This window comes from Rhinoderma darwinii, chromosome 13, assembly GCF_050947455.1.
Source record: "Rhinoderma darwinii isolate aRhiDar2 chromosome 13, aRhiDar2.hap1, whole genome shotgun sequence".
NCBI classification, from domain to species: Eukaryota; Metazoa; Chordata; class Amphibia; order Anura; family Rhinodermatidae; genus Rhinoderma; species Rhinoderma darwinii.
This window is the reverse complement of record NC_134699.1, coordinates 16,103,361-16,118,435: the sequence shown is the minus strand read 5'-3', so window position 1 is coordinate 16,118,435 and position 15,075 is coordinate 16,103,361. Positions and strand designations below refer to the sequence as shown.

The 15,075-nt window shown below is 42.3% G+C and overlaps 1 protein-coding gene across 3 annotated transcripts in view; it reads right to left on the bottom strand.

Annotated features, from left to right (window-relative positions):
* TANC2 (tetratricopeptide repeat, ankyrin repeat and coiled-coil containing 2) overlaps positions 1-15,075 on the bottom strand; it is a 435,863-nt gene that overhangs the window by 342,847 nt on the left and 77,941 nt on the right. Inside the window, exon 1 of one of the 3 annotated variants that reach the window (XM_075846636.1) lies at positions 10,687-10,918. The exons of the other annotated variants lie outside the window; for them this stretch is intronic. The gene's annotated coding sequence lies outside the window, so the exon portion shown is untranslated. Of the gene's footprint in view, positions 1-10,686; positions 10,919-15,075 lie in introns of those variants that run through there. 3 annotated transcript variants of the gene reach the window in all.

Below are 15,075 nucleotides of genomic sequence, written 5' to 3'. Positions count from 1 at the left end.
ATCATTACGGTTGGTTTTATGGGTGCATTTTAGCTGGAATTATAAGGGGACTATTAAATATGCTGTTAAAAAAGCCACGGTTATTATATATGCACGCTATTGTAAGTGTGGTCTATTAATCCAGGGGTTCTGCTATAGCAGGTGTGATAATGAGTCGAATGTGCCGCATTCTGCAGTAAACATCACTTATTTTCAGTGCACCTTGTATTCATTTTCTGGATTTTCCAGGTTTTACACTTACTTATTTCTAGTCAAGGTTTCCATCATTTTTCATTTTATTTTGGGTCCATACCAAAATTTGATTCCTGCAAAGACTGCTAAGGCCCCAATTTTCTTTTTTCCCACACTGAAAAGTCAAATTATGTTGGGGGCGGGGGGGGGCAAAAAAGACAAGAGGAACCAATATTAATATGGCTGTGTAAAAAAATATCCATTAGGCCTTATTCACACGGACCTGTCAGCAGCATATGGTGCGTGGCTGCGTGATTTTCGCGCAGCCGGCATCATTATGACACTCTGGTTCTATGTTTACAAACAGAAAAGCACGTGGTTCTTTTCTGTTTTCATTCATTTATTTATTTTACTGCTGTAGCGCGCATCACGCACGGCATCGGGGAGTGCTTCCGTGTGCTGTGCGTGATTTGCACGCACCCATTGACTTCAATGGGTGCGTGCTGCGCGAAACACGGCCAAATATAGGACATGTCGTGAATTTTACGCAGCGGACACGCTGCGTGAAATTCACTGACAGTCTGAACGGCTCCATTCATTAACATAGGTCCGTGCGAATTTTCTTCTATTCGATTACAGAAAAAACAGCAGTGGGCTCACAACTAAGATTAAAAACATTTGGGAAAAAAATTAAAATCTTTCTACTGTCTGACAATGGATAATAATCTAAAACAAGACTTTACATTTACATTTCCTGCAGAATATGGTGCGTATTTTGCTGCGTTTTTCTCAATGCTGGGAGATGGTGACATCTCCACTGAAAAACGCAGCAATTCAGTCCACTTTCTGCAGCAGGAATGGTCATGTTGTGGTTCTAAAAATGCGCACCGCAGGTGAATTTCGGGTCGGAACTTTTACGCAGCTAGTGGAAGAGATTTCTTAAATCTCACCCGCATGGCTGTTGCTGTATTTTGCTGCATATTTTCCGTTCGCAATTCTGGATGAAAAATACGTAGCAATTCCGCTACGTGTGGACAAGCCCTTACTTTTTCATGTTGCAAATACGAATAGCCCTTTGGACATAACAGAAAGACTAGAATAGTTTTTTGAATTAAAAAAAATAAACAACTTGTCATTAGGACCAAAAACTCCATACATCACAATGACCGGAGGAAAGCAGGGAATGGTTATGAAGTTAACAGTTGGCGCATGTCTACTGGTGCCCGCCTTTTTGTCATGAACGACTTTCCAATTATGGCAATAACTGCACCCAACACATAACTTTCTGCAGATATCCACCCTCCGTTATCCTGACATGAAAGAGTCTGACAGATGTTAAGGCTGTGTTTACGTCACGTTTAGAGAACACATTCAGCATACGCTGAATGTAGCCAGAAGCCCCAATTTACGCAACAAAGGCTAAAAGAGTGTCCCTTTGGCCACCATCAGGGCGGTATGCACTGGTATACCTTTTTTTTAATTTTAATTATTTAATTATTATTCTATTGTATAGGAGAGCGCAGCAGACTTTTCTTTTTTTATACAGTGGGCCACCACAAAAACAACAATATATATATAGATACACACACACACACACACTGTGGCCTAGGGTCAATGTATGGCACTGTATAGCTTTACAGTCGGCAGCAAATTATTTAAATTGACATTTATGGCCATCTAAAATCACTAGTATATGGGCAGAATCACACACGAAGTTTTGATGCAGTTTTTGACTCATGGTCTTGAGCCAAACACAGTAGTGGATAAAAAAGAAAGGATACATCAGTCTTTTGTTTATACCTTTCATTCCTTATGGATCCATTTCTGGGTTTTGCGCAAAAAACTGCCACAAGAACTGCATCAAAATGGTGTGTGCGACTCTGGCCTCAAAGATACTCCGAATACTGGCTGGTAAACAGAAAACAGATATTTTAGGTTTACCCGACAGCTGTAAGGTTCCCAAATTCTGTATGATGAGCGTTTAACTCCAACATAAATATGACTGATTGCATGAACGAACTTTGACAATAGTGTAATGTCCAAAAAGTTACAAGTTGATAATCCATGCTTATGGGGCAATCATGGCAAATCTCAACAAGGGGTTCAAACACGAAGATAAACCCTTTCCATGTGCCTTATCACATCTGTTCAGAACCCCCTTCTATTTGTCACAGTTGCTAAGAAAGAGCATCTCTCAAAAGATCCAGCCTGTCCATCTCTTACATGATTGGCCATTCTTTGGAATGGTCAGCATGTTACAGTTACATAGTTACATAAGTAAACATAGTCAGTCACAAAATACCTAGTATGACAATCACTTGCATTAAAGCAATGTAGAGTATTTTAATGCAAGTGAGAACCCTGCTTGTTCACATCGCGGATTTTGCGAAGCGGGTCCCACCGGAAAATCCGCTGTGGAACTATTCCTGCCGATGGCAGGAAGATTCTTCAATCCCATTGAAATCAATGTGAAGTTCGGGCGGAATCCGCCCCCGAAAATCGATCAGGATACCTCTTTTTCTCGCTAGCTGAAAGAATCAGCTAGCTGGAAAAAGAAGCATCCGACTTCCATTTAAATGAATGGGAGGTGGAATTTTGCAGCAAATTCCGGCACAAAAATTTTGGACGTGTTAGGCCCTGTTCACGCATAGTTTTTTTTGCAGGCTCAAGGCAGATTTTGACCTACCTGCAAATTATTGGCGCAATCTTCGAAGCCTTTTTTTCACCCGCAGCCATTGAGCGCCACGAGCAAAAAACGCAGCGAAATACGCTTTCTCTGGCTCCCATTGATTTCAATGGGAGGTCAGAGGCAGAACCTCTTCAAAATCAGTGTCAATAAACTCTGTGTGAACTGGGCCTTAACATACAATAATTTTATTGTAATAAAAACAGTACGGACAAGAACCAATCTGCATCACAAACAAAAAATCCATGACATATACTATAGTAAAAAATAAAGTAATAATATTAAAAATGTCTTACTATTCTTTTACATGTGAAACCAAGGTAATGACTATTAATAAAAATACTAATTGAGCTGTAGAACAAATTCTGTAACAAATCCCTACTGGGAAAGATTTAAATCACTTGAGCTTATAAAGCAACACCCAACCACTCCTTCATTTTTTACCATCTAAATAAAAACTATTCATTAATAATTTGTTAAGCACACATGGAAAAGTCAGAAAGAGTTTATTCCATTCTGCCAGCAATTAAACATGAGGTGCGGTGGAAAAATGGAAGCACACAAAAGATTCAGGAAAAGGTGGTATGCATCAACCCTGGACTAACCCAAGCTTACATAATAAAAAAGACATTATGCACAAAAGGAGATTTGGACAAATACAGACACACCACCCTAGTGCACCCATATAATAGAGTAACGAAATAGAAGCACTTGTAGCTGCAATGCATGTAAACGTGCAAATTAAACTGCAGCAAAAATAGGAAATAGAGCTTCTTAAAATTGATACAGTCCTCTCATAATCCTCCTGCTGCAACATTAAAATATGAAATATGCTATTATAAATAAACGTGAAATTGACGCATGCATTTCTATGCCATATAATGTCTTTCTACTCATGTCGAGCATGCACAAGCTGCACAGCCTGTTAAATAACTCCTGTAGGTCCATTTTACTAAGTAGGAACATTTTCCAGTTTCACTTTAAAGAAATAGTTCTAGAAAATATTACAATAGAAGCGCGTGTGCCGTTTCCCCAAGTGTGTGTCCCACTTTACACCTCCCAGCGCCCATCAGGCAGGTGATTGACAGGCTGCTGTGTTTACATGTATACAGAGTAGCCCGTCAGTCACCGCAGAGATTGGCGGGGGAAGGACCCCTCTCATGAATACGTCAGACTTATAACTATGAGTTTGGTGTATTATTTTAACGGTCTTATTTAGCACAACTTTTTTTTTTTGGGACCTTTTGGCTGCTAGGAGTACAGACCTGTAGCTGTAATATGCTTATTATACGATTATAATCACTATATATAAATAGGTTCAAGCACAGATTTTAGACATATGTTATATGGAGAAGACCAAGGCCAGATTCAAGCGAACAAGTTCAAACTCGGACGTGAAAAAGGGCACTTTTTCACGTCCGAGTTGCACCCATGTGGGTCCCGTTTTCACGGATCCCTATAGACTTGAGTCTATCGAGGGATCCATGAAAACGGAAGACAATAGGACATATTTGATAGTTCAACGAACCCTTCACACGGTCCTTTGAAACAACGGCCCCATTGAAAACAACGGCCGTCACACAGACGTATACTACAGTCGTCTGAATTCGGCCTAAGGCTAAATGTGCACGTCTGTTTACGTCAGTGTGCTATCTGTTTTTTGGGCTGTGTGACCAAGCCGCAAAACTCAGAGTAGGTCCTATTAGGGTTGTCAGGATACCAGAATTTGGACTTCGATACTTCATGTAGTACTGCGATTCTCGAAACCAAAACGATACTTTGCCAATAATAAAAAAATAAAAAGTTCTTCCATTTTCTGATGCGAGGCACGTGGTGTGATGAATTTTAAACCTCCATGTGCCTCACATTAATAGTAATTAACCCCATCATGTTCCTCACGGTCATAATGGACAACATTGGGTTAATGTGTGAGGTACATGATAGGGTTAATTACCATTAATGTGGGGCACATGGAGGTTTAAAATTCATACTACCATGTGCCACCCATTAATAAGTGAAAGAAAGCCGATTTTATTATAACATTGTAAACATCATAAATGACCCTTAAATTTGTTGTGCAGGTTATTACGGTTGCGACGATACCGAATGTGTGTATATTTTATGTATTGAGACTTGAAACGCAGTAAAAACCACAGGAAATCTGCAGGTGCACATGTAGTTTCCTATAATCAATGCTTGACGCTAAATCCGCAGGTAAAACCCCTGCGGAAAAACGGCAGTGTTTCCGCAGCAAAAGCGCACTATTTAGTGCGGATTTCTGGGACAGATTTACCAGCGCTTTTTGAGATTCTGCTGCAGATTTGCTGTTGCAGAAAATCGGCAGCGTATTCTGTGTGTGGGAACATACCCTAAGGCTGGATTTACACAAACAGGTTTTGTTGAGATGTCTTGCCATGATTATCGTTGCTAAATCATAAAGGTAACGAGACATGACCAAATACAATGTATAGGGGCAGAAGTTCAACAAATTGTAAAAACATGCCTTGCTCACTGCTCTTTTAATCTAACAAGGGCTTTTGGCATGAGAGAGGACCGGGACCCTGCCTGTCAGATGTTTTGAAGGGGGTGCAGCGACATTGATGTAGCGGCAATTCACAGGTATTGCAGCCTTCTTCTCCCTTGAAGTGAATGGGAGAAAGGATGCAATAAATGTGAATCGCTGCTTTATCCATGTCGACAATTCACAGTGAGCAAGTAGAAATGAAGGGGAAGCAGCACTTGTATGATCGCTGGATAATACCTTGTATTAGGGACTGGACAATCACTTTAAAAAAAATAAAAATCAACAGAATAAAATTAAGTGAAAGGTTATGTTAAGTGCAACGCATGTTTTTCTTCTTACGTTTGTACATACTAATTATGGCAGCAGTTGTTTTGACTGATAAGGGATTAGAGGGAGCCACTCACTTTAGAGTTGTAGTAAAAATAGACAAGATAATGTGCTCTGTGATTAGTAACACGAGGCAAAAAAAAACAAAAAAAAAAAACAGCAGAAAAACAGACCGGAGTAATGAGTTATATGGCCATAAATCTGGACAAGCCGGATGGTTACACCACTTACCATAGCACTGGCGAGGGTTAAGGAAACCTATTTTTGTGTTTAATATTGATTATTTCTTTGCCAGAGTACATGCTGGATGAAGCAGAAAATACAACAGGAAAAGCTTTGGAGGGGTATTCCTAGAATCAACAATTAGCACCTATTAACAGGATAGGTGATACGTTTCTGGTCGCTACGATCCCCATGATCACTAGAACAGGGGTCCTGAGTCCCAGTTTCTCTTTACTGCACCCACAGCAGTGAGAAGGAGCTTAAAAAAATGCAGTGGTGGAGCATGCACCCCACTGCTAAATTGAATTTCTATGGGACCAACGGAAAGAGCAGAGTGCTGAGGATAGAGGATAGATGAATAATGCCAATCCTGGGAATACCCCTTTTATAGGGAAGGCCCACCTTCACAACCAATTTTATTTGCATTGTTCCAATGTACAGTCTTAGGGCTTTGTCCACACACAACGGAATTGCTGCAGAAAATTTCTGCAGCAATTCTGTTGAAAAACGCAGACATTCCGCTGCGGCCAAAAACGCACCATTTCCTGCGTTTTTTTACTGCGTTTTCCACCATGTTAGAAGATGGTGACATCTCCTCTGAAAAACCCAGCAATTCTGCCCACTTTCCGCAGCAGGAATCACATGCTGCGGTCCGAAATATACTCACCGCAGGATGAATTTTTACGCAGCATGTGAATGAGATTGTTAAATCTCATCCACTATGCTGCTACTGTATTCTGCTGCGTTTTTTCCGTCCAGCAATTCCGCAGAATGTGGACGAGCCCTCATGGCAGAATACAGTAGCAGCATAGTGGATGAGATTTAACAAATCTCATCCACATGCTGCGTAAAAATTCAGAGCAGAAACTGACCTGCGGGTCGTATTTTTAAGACCGCAGCATGTCAATTCCTGCTGCAAAAATTGCCCAGAATTGCTGCTTTCTTCAGAGATGTCTCCATCTCCTAACATTGGGAAAAACGCACCATTTTCTTCTGTAAAAACCGCAGGAAATTGTGCGTTTTTGCCACAGCGGTATGTCTGCGTTTTTCAACGGAATTGCTGCAGAAATTCTGTTGTGTGTGGACAAGCCCCTAACTAAAAATCTATCGTGTGTCTACATCTTCATGGGGCTTCATAGTAACAGACGACAAAAACGGTATAGTCTGATCTTGCAGTCATATTGCCGTCCACCGGTCCCATACTTCCTGAAATCTACCAAATGAACATTAGTAAGATGAAGGACACATTGCTGTATCAGACTACACATGGTTGTGCATAGGAAAAGTAAACAAAGACCGGCGGGGAATGAGTACATTTTTTTAAAAATTAATTTATAACATTTATACTATTTGGCTGCAAAAAATAATATGCCTAATACAGTGATTAGATATAGGTGTCTTTGTTGGCTGTATGATGCTGCACTATTAGCATCAGCTTCCATCGCCAGATCACGCTGTGCAGGAAAGGTGGAAAGCGGTATGACGCTGATAGGACAGCTAGTGTAGCTTAATTAGCATAATAAGAAAATGGCTCATAACTCGGAAAGTAAAAAAAAACTAAGCACACCGACATCATCAGCTTCATAGCGCCTGACAGGAGATCGGAAACTGGGCCTTACTGAACTGGTAACAGATCCTCTTTCAGGCCTTTTTAAAAGGACCACAGATTGGGCAAACAACAGTTCATATGAATGCTTGTTCCCGATCACTGCCCTGTGTATACAGGGCAACGACCAGTGAATAAACAAGCAAACGATTGTTAATCGGCTGATCTGCTGGTTTATGCGGCCAATAAAATGGTGGCTAGTCGGCAGCACATATCCCTGTGTAAACCGGGAGATGTGCTGCCGACAGTATGGAAAAGTATGAGGGATGAACAATGGTAGTAACGATCGCTCGGCCCCATACATAACCTTGCTCCTTGCAAAAGGAGTAATAGAGCCCCGATGGACATGCTGTCTCGTCATCCGGCACTTGTTTTCACAGCGCATATCAGGCCGTGTAAAAGGGTCTTCAGACAAACCCTTATTCAAATGCTAAGTTCTGGACTGAATGTACGTTAGCAAGATATGGGGACAGACGAAGGGAAAGTAGGACTGCAGGATCAGACTACACAGAGCTGTTTTGTACTCTGTAACTAGACACTTTGGTCTGCATAGGAACTCTATACACAAAATAGTGGATCGTTGAATGAAGACTATTTGCAAAGATGCCTCATTTTTTACATGAGTAGGAGCAACAATAAAAAAAAGTTGCTGAATTGTAGATAAACGTTAAAAGGGGTTGTACCAGAATCGACAATACTCACTTATTGCCTATTATCTGATCGCTGGGGGCTCGGCTGATCACAAGAACTGGCGTCCTGAACCCCCCAGCTCCCCTACATTGCTGTGAGGAGGAACTTGAGTGGAGCGGCTGTCAAGCATAATGGAGCTGCGTTCAAGCATGAGCCTGCCGCTCCATTCAATGTCTATTGGACAGACGGAAACAGGCCATGAGCTGTTTTCATCATCCCCAGGGACTCGGTCAAGCAGTGAGGAGGAACAGGGGTTACGGGGTCCAAGCGATCAGACAATTATCACCTAACCTATGGATAGGTGACAATTACTGATTCTGGTACATCCCCTTTGCTGCAAAAGAAAAGATTTCTTTAAACGTTACCACAGATTTTAATATGTTATCTATGGAAAGTCCATGAAGGAATATTAAATATGGTTCTATGAGCTGATAATCAAATCGAATTTATTTGAGAAGAAACAACTACGATAATGTATAGGATTCATATGTACAAACCAAGTCATTGGTTCCATGCTGGATTCATCAGATAGTTGGGAATAGGTTTTATATGCCTATTTTTAGTAATTTGATATTTCGTATTCAGCCTTGCCCACCATCTATTTAGTTCATGTCTCTTCTTGTTTTTTTGTTATTAAAACCCAACTCACTAACAATGCACTCTACTTTTTTGCGGAATATATTTCAGCGCGGATTCCACATAAAATATGCGATGTGTGAACATAGCCGAAAAGGGTTTTTCCAAATAAACATTGATGGCATATTGATTAGGGATGCCACCTATGTTTCATCTTCAAGGGTCTGACAACTTCATAGAACAATGGGGTCACAGGACGTTTCCTGGAACAGTGCCATTCCTGACCTAGAACTATGTCGGTATTAACAGCATAGTCCCACTCAATGCAGCGGGTGTAATACATTGTGTGAAGGGGCTTCATAAATTCCCACTAAATGCACTTCTGACTTCTAGAAAAAGCTACATAGCAAAATACTGCAGTAGCAAAACCGCAAAGAAAAGGCTGCAAAAGTATCCAGTATGTAAAAGAATAACATGCAGCATAAGAAGCCACATGTGCAGCTTATGGTGTCATGTCCTCACGCACATGTAAGATACATGAATGCCCTCTGCGGACGCCGCTGTGGGGACCTGTAAAGCCTGCGGCCTGAAGAAGCTGGTATTGACTGCTCCTGGTGGCGGCAGCAGCCTGGGGTCACATAGAGTGTTATACACACACTGACACATGCTCCTTGTCACACACGGTCTTAGGTTCCTCCCCTTCATGAACCGCTCTCAGCCTATTACAACCCATAGTACTTTGTATCATGTAGTCCTGTCCTACCATTCCTAGACATTCCTGTAAAGCCTCCTCCTGACATACTTGACATTTCATCCATAAGACAGAAGTGCTGACTACCTACAATCATATACAGTAGCAGATCCCTGTGCATTACCTTAATGCTGCAGAGCCCTGTATACAATATGTACTGCAGAGCCTCCTCCACTGGGCAGGAATTTACGCTGCCATGCAATAAGGATATGCAGACGGTCTAATCCTAAATCCCAAGTCATTAATAAATCACATACATAGAAAACAATGCTAAGCGATGCAGACGACCCACATTATCCTTGTGAAATGCTAATGTATAGAGAGATTAAAAGTATCTGTGGTGAGAAGTGCTGCCATTCAGTCTGCAGAAAAGCAGACGTTTCACATTGTGTCCCAGTACGCCAGTCATGACATAGACCTAGCACATTTTCTGATATACAAGTACAAAAGAAAGTGTGGGAAATGTACAAAAGCAGAAGTGTCTGATATACTGTATATTTCCCATACAATTAAACAAAATCGGTATTATTCTGTGCGCCAAAGGTATTGAGGCCCATCACGGATTTTATCCCCAGAAATGACATTACTTGTCTGTTCTGTGCACAATGACAGGTACAACCCGACATTATCCAGTACTATGCTCCTATCCAGTACTATGCTCCAGACTCCCAGGGTTGCACTGAGGACATGCTGTTCACTACAGTGATCATTCTGACAACGCAGCTGAGAGACGATACCCCAGAATATCGGCTCATACATGAAGTTTATGCATATTGATTATATAGATTACAGAGGTTGGTGCAGGAACACACAGTATTGATGATACATGCAGATTTACAGGTGACAGGAGAATACAGCTTGCTGTACAGTATGGATATACAGTACATACAGGATAACTATATGCCATTGCAGGAATGTGCTAAACGTATGACATAATGGTAGTGGATATACATTAATGATCAGCATGTGCATATGGAGAAAGAATTGTACACAGAAAAACTATTATATGTCTCTGCAAGGAGAGGGCTGTACAATGTATACTAGAGCGGTATACAGGGGATCTGCAGTATAATACACATCAATCCTGAAGATGCACGGCTCCTTCACTGCCTCATTCCCCGGCTCTGTCTCACCTGCAGTCACCACCTCCTCCACGTCTCCTCAGCCTCTTCCCCAGGCCGGCTCCCTCTGCAGCACTGGGAACCGGCCCTGGCAATGTGACAGCCCGCCCCGGGGCCCTCCCTACGTCCGGAGCTGCTGTCACTCCTCTCCAGCACCGAGCCTCTTATCTCCGAGTATCTCCTCACACCTCCTCCAGATACCCCGAACCTACAGCCCGCACCGAACCGCCGACAACCGGGACCTGTGTGGCCACGCCCACTGACAAAATACATATTCACAAGCGGTGACACGTGGTCACGCCCCTATCCTTATTATCTATCAAGAAGATATGCAATCAGGTCACAACCTGTATGTAGAGAGTGAGTGTGAGAGTGTGTATACATACATATACACAAAATGTATATATGTGTATATATTATATATGCATACACAAACAGGGCAAAACATGATATGACTAAGGTTTTTTAGAAATCTGGGCGATCCTACCAGAAATCACGATGTAAGAACACAAATCAATAAAAGTATTGTTTCTCATTTAGGAAAATTGGTCATTCAGACATAAAAACGATCTATACGGATTGTCAAATTGTAAGCTGAAAATGGTCGTCCTATGACATTACCTACAGGAACAATAATTATGGTTACATTTACGCTGTACGATAGTTGTAGAGATCTAAACAAGCGTATCAGATTCACGTGCGTGAATCTGGTCCGTTATTTATCAGTGTCCTTTTGAGTGGCATGCGTTATTCAGACACTCGCAAAGCACATATTTTTTTAATTATTATTTTCAATTGCATTGATGCGCAAATCATGCACCACACACGGATGTGCATCCGTGTGCGATGCGTGGTTTTCACCCACCCATGGACTTCAATGGGCGATGGTTGCGTGAAAAACACACCAATATAAGGCCAGATTTACACGAGCGTGTGCGTTTTGCACGCGCAAAAAAACGCAGTGTTTTGCACGCGCAAAAGGCACTTAACAGCTTTGTGTGTCATCAGATAGGATGTGCGGCTGCGTGATTTTCGCGCAGCCGCCATCATTATGACACTCTGTATGTTTGTAAACAGAAAAGCACGTGGTGCTTTTCTGTTTTCATTCATACTTTTTACTGCTCTTGCGCGAATCACACGCGTCACACGGAAGTGCTGCACGTGATTTTCACGCACCCATTGACTTCAATGGGTGCGTGATGCGCGAGAAACGCACAAATATAGGACATGTCGTGAGTTTTACGCAGTGGACACCCGCTGCGTAAAAATCACTGACTGTCTGCACGGCCCCATAGACTAATATAGGTCCGTGCGAGGCGCGTGAAAACCACGCGCGTTGCACGGACGTATATCACGTTCGTCTAAATAAGCCCTAAGTCATGCAGTGAGTTTTACGCAATGGACACACACTGTGTGCAAACTCCTGCATGTGTGAATGGCCCCATTGTAATCAATGGGTCAGTTTACTGTACGTGATTTTCACGAAAAGCACATGGACGAGTTTTACGATCGTCTGAATGAGCCCTAATTCCTTTTATTCTTTATAAATTCTTTGTTTTTATTGAAAGTTTAAATGTTTTACAAACAGTGAGGAACCCACAAAAATAACATAAAACATGTAAATAAGGAAAAGTATACATGCATGACTATGAAGTCTTCCAAGTGTGAACACAAATACCATGACATGACATGTTTTGAACAATGGTGATCCGGTACAATACTGTACAGAGATGTTATGTAGGGTGGCAAGGTAGGGCGAGAGGCGGCAAGGGGTGCCTAATTGATAGAATACAGTCCAGAGAAACCAATTCCTGTTGAAGTTGTCTATAAGGGTATGTTCACACGACAGCGTCCGTAACGGCTGAAATAACGGGGATGTTTCCACCTGAAAACATCCCCGTAATTTCAGCCGTAACGGCATGTGCAGGCGCTTGAACGCCGCGTCCATTACGGACGTAATTGGCGCTGCTATTCATTGGAGTCAATGAATAACGGCTCTAATTACGGCCAAAGAAGTGACAGGTCACTTCTATGACGCGGGCGTCTATTTACGCGCCGTCATTTGACAGCGGCGCGTAAATATACGCCTCGTGTGAACAGACAAACGTCTGCCCATTGCTTTCAATGGGCAGATGTTTGTCAACGCTATTGAGGCGCTATTTTCGGACGTAATTCGGGGCAAAAACGCCCGAATTACGTCCGTAATTAGTGCGTGTGAACATACCCTAATATATTGTGTTGGCCACCGGTTTTTCCATTTAGAAGTAATAATTGCCGGGTTTTGAATTTACGCCCTTGACAAGGGTGCATTATTTTTCCAATTGCGGGTAATCATAAGCCTTGAGGCCAATATGCTGTGTGAAAGAACAGATCGGACATGTTGAGGAATTTGTTCCAAATCTAAAACCCAGGTCTGGGTTCAGGAGAAGTGTGGAATTTTAAAACCTAGTCTGCGAGTTAAAACGTATTAATCCAAAAAGAGTGCAGCAAGGGTCTCTCTCACCAAGCGTGGAGATAAGTACCCCTAAGACCCCACTCCCTCCAGCACGAGTCAGAGGAAATTTTAGCAAATAAGACAGGAGTAAGGCAATTTTACGTGACAGCTCACACTGCTGTGATACATTGATGTCACTACACACATACACAACTGGGGTAGGTCTAGTATACTGGTGCACCACTATAACTACAGATTGAAAAAACAATTCCGTTTGGATCTGATATCACATGGAGATTGAACACTTTTCAATGTTAATCCTGCGAGTAAAGCCACACCCACTTTTTCAAACTTTTGTTTAGACCGAACTTTATATTTTTTAAAGTATTTACAATCGGACACTTCAAATAAAGGCATCCATAAGATGGTTATAACCTGATAAGAAAGTGGGCACAAGGTGCCCTCTGAACATCCCTCTCTAGAACTGGAGTGTAAAGCCCCATGCACACGAACGTGCTTTTGCGGCCGCAATTCCCCCGAAAATCCACGGGAGAATTGCAGCCCCATTCATTCCTATCGGGCCATGAACACCACCGTGGTTTCCACGGTCTGTGCATGGCCCAGGAGCCCGCACCGCAGAAAGAACGGACATGTCTTATTACGGCCGTGTTCTGCGGTCCGGGGTCATTGAAAATAATGGCCGCGGCCATGTCCACGGCCCACGATTTGCAGGGGCGGCTCACGGCTGACAGTCCGCTGCCGGCTGACCCAAAAATCATGGCCGTGCACATGGCTACGGTCGTGTGCATGAGGCCTTAGGGTATTGTTCACACGTAGAATCAAAAACGGCTGATAATTACGGAGATATTTTCAGAGAAATCAGCCTCTAATTTCCAGTCGTTTTTTAAGCTGAAAAAGTTTTTTAGGGGTTTTTTGGAGCGGTTTTTCTATTGAAAATGGCTCAAAAAGTGACATTGCTACTTCTTAGGGAACGTCTTTCTACTCGCCATTTTTTAAAACAGCGGCGTAAAAAAGATGCCCCGTTTGAATGAAATGCCGTTTTTCCCATTGAATTCAATGGTCAGATGTTTGTCGGCGTTCAGCTACAGTTTTTCAGGCGTATTTTGGGGGCGTTTTTCCCCTCCGAAATACGCCTGCAAACACAGCATGTGAACATACCCGAAGCCAGCAGCTCTCTTCTAATCAGTAAGTGATGAGGGTTCTAGAACTTACCACAGACATTGAATAGCTCTTCGGGTGGTTTCAGATGACCATGACACTGCCACATTTTAGTGTCTTTATTACAGCAGCAAGACCGGGGCTCCCTCCCTCCCTCCATGGTTTTGTTTTACTGAACCAAACTCAGACCACCATAGAACCCTATAAATTATAAGTTTGGTTCATCAGAACCTTGGGGGGATACAAAATACCGAACCTGTGTGACCAGCCTAAGGGTCCATTCAGATATTGCGATTGACGTGCGCTTCAAAATGCATCGTAGTTAAATGGATTTAAAAAAAAAGACAGTCCATCAAGTTTAACCTTTGTCAAGTTAGTAAATAAACATCTATGACATGAATGCTGACATAGTATCTGCCATTACTACCTCTTTGTGATAGGGCATTCCATACTCTGACTGTAAAGAAGCCTTTCCTATATTGATGTATGAAACTTCTTTCTTTCACCTGCAATGAATGTTGATGTCCTCTGGTCCTTTGTAAAGTCCTTGGAAAGCACAAATTATGTACTAGTTCTTTGTATTGACCACACATATACGGTACTTATATATTTTAATAGGATCACCTCTAAGGGTAAGGCCACACGGAGCAGCCCTGACACGGTCGCGACGCGGCCAACAAATGTGCTGTCACCATGTTCGGTGCGGCTGTCAAATAGCCCGTTACTGGCCGCACGTTAAAACGTTCCTTTATCTGCAAAATCGTGCGGCCATGAATTAATACACCCTT